This window comes from Monopterus albus, unplaced genomic scaffold (assembly GCF_001952655.1).
Source record: "Monopterus albus unplaced genomic scaffold, M_albus_1.0 scaffold169.1, whole genome shotgun sequence".
Lineage (NCBI taxonomy): Eukaryota > Metazoa > Chordata > Actinopteri > Synbranchiformes > Synbranchidae > Monopterus > Monopterus albus.
The window spans coordinates 1099950-1104887 of NW_018128049.1; the positions used below are offsets into that span (position 1 = coordinate 1099950).

General features: G+C 44.1%; 1 long non-coding RNA gene and 3 other non-coding genes across 4 annotated transcripts; 3 read left to right on the forward strand and 1 right to left on the reverse strand.

The window, feature by feature from the left end:
• The first annotated feature begins 876 nt into the window (after positions 1–876).
• Positions 877–949, forward strand: trnak-cuu (transfer RNA lysine (anticodon CUU)). The gene has a single exon. It is a non-coding gene; the product is annotated as a tRNA-Lys (tRNA).
• A 684-nt stretch (positions 950–1633) lies between these two features.
• LOC109969059 (uncharacterized) lies at positions 1634–2270 on the forward strand. The gene is made up of 2 exons (XR_002276224.1): positions 1634–1708; positions 1941–2270. It is a non-coding gene; the product is annotated as an uncharacterized LOC109969059 (long non-coding RNA).
• A 115-nt stretch (positions 2271–2385) lies between these two features.
• On the forward strand, positions 2386–2458 carry trnak-uuu (transfer RNA lysine (anticodon UUU)). The gene has a single exon. It is a non-coding gene; the product is annotated as a tRNA-Lys (tRNA).
• Positions 2459–3017: 559 nt separating this feature from the next.
• On the reverse strand, positions 3018–3090 carry trnav-uac (transfer RNA valine (anticodon UAC)). Its single transcript has one exon. It is a non-coding gene; the product is annotated as a tRNA-Val (tRNA).
• Between the last annotated feature and the right edge of the window lie 1848 nt (positions 3091–4938).

The window sequence follows — 4938 nt, forward strand, 5'->3', positions numbered from 1 at the left end:
CAAACGTGATAACCGCTACACTACAGACACTGGAACAGTAGATAAAGCAAACCCACACCTAATGCATCCATGTTGCAATGATGCATGGGGCAATGGTGCATGTGGCTGTTGGATCTTGCCTGAATAAATAGCCACAGTAAGCACGTGATAACCGCTACACTACAGAAACTGTAACGGTGGATAAAGCAAACCCACACTTAATGCATGCATGTGGCAATGATGCATGGGGCAATGGTGCATGTGGCTGTTGGATCTTGCCTGAATGAAATAGCCACAGTAAGCTTTGCTTCAGTTATAAGGCTATCACTGCTCATCCTCCTTGGGAAACCTCATGCCAGAGGACCTGAGAGGAGACTGCGGCAACCTCGGAATCAGGAGCAGTGTTGTGGAGTCCGTGCTGACTGTGGAAAAGTAGGCCAGTTCTGTAGGGTTCAGGAGAGTTTGGCTCTCCACATGGTCTTTGAATTGGGCACGCACTTTTTTCATGTGGATGTCAACAATAATATTTTCAAGTTCTCATAATAATCACTTTATTTCGCAAAATATGTCACACACACAAGGAATTTGTTTCTGGTACAGAACTGAGGCAGCCATCTGCAGCGCCAACTTGGGCTTCAGTGTCTTGCTCAAGGACACCCCAGAACTACACATCCCTGGGTGGGCTCAAACCACCAAGCTGTCAGTTAACAGCCTAGCACCCGAAGCGATTGCGTTGCAGAGACACCACTATGCGGCAATGGCCGGGACTAACATATGTTTGCCTCATTTTTTATCTTTAGATTACGCCAATGCTGATACAGCCCATTAACCAGACTATCGAATTGAGACATTTTTTGTCAAAGTTTGAATAAACAGATCTTTTGAGCTTTGAAAAAAGCTCGGTTAGCTCAGTCGGTAGAGCATGAAACTCTTAATCTCAGGGTCGTGGGTTCGACCCCCACATCAGGCGCAAAGCTTTGCAGAGACAGTATTATACCTGTGTGCTGGAAACTATATCGCAACCTGCTAGTGACTAAGAATGGCCATTTTGATAACCGCTGGTAGATATTTTGGAGTCGATACTTCTTTAAGTATCGTGATACCAATGTGCTAATACAACACCTGCCATTTGTTTTCACTTCTCACAGTTTTAGGAATTCTATTTATGTGTGAAAACCTGCCTGAGCGTATTTTAGATGGTCCTTCGTGTCACATGATTATGGCAGCCAATCAGATGTCAGCGCCAAAGGCTTACTGCGCAGCCTCAGTCAAGCACTGCCTCAATCCTTACTCTGCTGCTCAGAGTGAGCTCAGTCAGCCGCAGCGTTGCACGGTAGCATGGATGGCTAAGAGAGAAAAAAAGAAGCAAAGTGTGGTGCTATTTTTCACCAATGACCAAAGATAATGCCATGTGCTCTGCCTGCAATAAAGTGTTGCCACATAGCAGCAACACTAGCAACCTCTTTAAGCATTTAAAGACAACGCACCATGACACTTTTAAAGAGGCTGAACATCGCCATGAAGACAACCAGCAAGCCTCAAAGTCCCCTGCACCACCTGCTGTCTGTCAGAAGACATTGCAGAAAGAATAAGTTGATGTGTTAGAAGTGATTTAAAAATTGAACAAACCATTATTTTATTAAACTACCCCAAACTGCAACTGAGCTACTATATGAATCTTGGATGAAGCTGTGTTCACCACTCTTTCATTTAGTTGACAAACGTAAAGGTTCGTATGCTTGTATTGTATGCATCAGAAAATACTGACAAACAGTTTTGTTTCTAGAATGTTATTAATGGAAGTGCTAATGCTGTTACAACCTGCTAGTGAGTCCATTCATCTGCTCTGTAGAGTCCAAATATCTGCTGGCTAGCTAGCGGGCTCATTAGCTACACAATGTATTTCAGGTAGACTTCTTCTTCTATTGCTATTCTTAAGGTGTACAATGTGTTTTTTGCAGCAGCGACACTGACCGTTTAGGAGAAGACTGCAACAAGTCCAGCGCACCTCAAGGGTGGCTCTGGCTTTGTGTTGACATCACAGCTGGCGTGCTCCATGGCCAGTGTGTCGAGCATAACCGCACTGTTAGGGGAAGACATATGTTTGAGAAACACAAGAACCAAGCCTGTGGTGTCTGAGCCCTGTGCCAACCGTGTTTGATAGCAGACCACTAGATCTGTACACTGCTACTCATTGTGTCCATGTTTTCAACTACCGTGATATGTTCTTTGAAAGAGAACATTGTAGCAAGATGGTGGGGAACATTTATGTCTCTTTTGTGAAAAAAAAACCAAATGTAAACAGTATTTTTCAGTTTTTCTTTGTTTACAAGTACATGTGCAATGCTAATGTTGGTACGGCCAGCTAGCGAGTCCACTGCCTGGCACCTTTCTTGCTTCTTCAGAGCCCGGTTAGCTCAGTTGGTAGAGCATGAGACTTTTAATCTCAGGGTCGTGGGTTCAAGTCCCACATTGGGCGTGAGATCTTACTGCAGTGTTGTTATACTTAGCCCTGCAGTAGGGAGGCTGCATTTCCACCTAGCTGCTGTGAGCTTGTCAGTCATAGGCAACAAAAGAGCAATTAAACTAATCGAAGGCTGGAGTTTGTGATTTACCCATGCGCCTTGTTAATTGAAGGGCATTTTATGGAAAACAGCTTCTGTTTTGAAAACCATCTTTTGCATATATTTCTTCAAAATACAGATCAATATTTTTGAGGCACGTCTTCAACATTATCGATGGTAATGCGACTGGAAGCGCAGGTTGCTTGACTTTGTGCAACAACATGAGATGTGGGTATTGCATTTTGTTGTGCTTTAGGTTATACGCCGCACACCCCCACATATTAACATCCATTGCAATTTAAGTGTTGTTGTGTGAAAATTAAAAGGCATTAATTTGAATATCGCAGATTATTTCAGCCACTTCTTAAGCATTGATATGCAAAATAGACACTGTTCCTAAATGGTCTATAACATGCTAAAATGCAGCTTTGAGCAGATATAAGAAGGTTTCAAATATTTTCAAAGGAGAAACGTTGTTTCTGCCTGGCTTCGACCCAGAGACCTTTTGCGTGTAAGGCAAATGTGATAACCGCTACACTACAGAAACTGGAACGGTGGATAAAGCAAACCCACACTCCATGGCCAGTGTGTCGAGCATAACCGCACTGTTTAGTGTGTGTGTTTATTGTTTCTACACTGTGAAACAGTCCCTGGAAAAATTGGCCATAAGTTACAAGTAACAAAGTACATACGTATTCTGAGTTATTTGAAGTAATATCATTTCTGGGAAATCCCCAATTGATGTTTTAAAGGTGAGGATCATACTGAACCCTAGACAAAGTTTCTTACATTGGAATGTCTGTTTTGCCAATTGGTTTTTTTGAGTTTAGAGGGGTATGCACTAAGTAGCTATTCCCTTATTATAACGAGCCGGGTGGCAAAAGGGTTACAGGTATAACTATCAGTTTGCTAGACAACTGTGATGTTTTCTTTCTATTAAGCATTACCTTATGCATTCATCACTATGAGCTTTTATGCATGAAAAAGGGAACTCATCTCCACACGTGACACATTTCTGAGGTGGTCCAACCAGTTTGCCTCTGCGTCCTGGTAGACAATCCTGTAAAAAAAGCTCATTGTAAAACACAAGAAACAATCAAGTGGCTGTTAATAAGACAGCACCAGTTTCATGTAAAGCACAGGCTCCAGATTCAGGTTCTGTTGAAGTGGTCGAATGAAAATGGTAGCATGACTGATCTGTGTTTGTGGATCTTTCAAATGTCTCACATGGTAGTCCTCAATGGGACAGGAGATGAGGATCAGTTGGCGACTTCTTGTTCCAGAAATTTTGAGCAATTCAAATCCACCCCTTTGTCTGAGTTTTGGATATGCTTCTAAAATAAATTCTCTGAACCCATCTGGATTTATATGACTACCTGAAGAGAGGAGAGAATTCAAATAACCTTTTCTTATATTCATAGAAATTAACTAAAAGCAGGAGCAGTCTGCTAACAGGTTAAAAAAAATCAATACTCCTCATATTTTGCATACCTTGAAATGTTAGTTGTTTTTCCTGTAGCCCTGCAGCAGCAAGCCTCTCTTTGGCGTATCGACTGGGGACTAAGTACGCATTTTTGTTTTCAAGACAGCAGAAGGAATGGGTGTAAGAATAAAGTTGTGCAGGGACAGCAGGGGATTGCCGTCTTGTGTTTAAAGCTGCAGCCACCTCGGAGGACTTTTCTGTCAGCGTACAGGATTATGCTGACTATGTGACCAGGAACATAAGTACCTGTATCGACTACATTGTGCCCACCATACAAGTCAGGAGAATCCCAACCAGAAGCCCTGGATAAACAGTCAGGTATGCCACATGCTGCGTGCTCGCTCTCATGCATTCAGATCAGGCGATGAGATGGAGTACAAAGCTGCAAAGTACAGACTGAGGAGAGCATCACAGTGGCCAAGAGGCAGTACAGAGAGAAGCTGAATGGCTTCTATTCTACTGCTGACTCCAGACGGATGTGGCGAGGCCTGCAGCACATCACAGACTACAGGACCACCACCAGCATCATCAGCTCCACAGACAGGTTGCCGGATGATCTCAACACCTTCTACACCCACTTTGAGACCTCCAGCCACAGCATAGAGAGGAGGCACACACACACTGAGAGCACCCAACCCCCCATCTCCCCTCCACTAACTGTCTCACCAGGTCAGGTACGCACAGTCCTGAGGAAGATCAACCCCCGCAAAGCGGCAGGACCGGACAACATCCCTGGGAGGGCTCTCAGGGCATGTGCCAGCGAGCTGGCTGATGTTCTCACCACCATCTTCAACCTCTCCCTCAGCCAGAGCATTGTTCCCACCTGCTTTATGACCACAACCATCGTCCCCCTTCCCAAGAAGAGCCCGGTCACCTACCTGAATGACTACACGCCAGTGGCACTCACCCCAA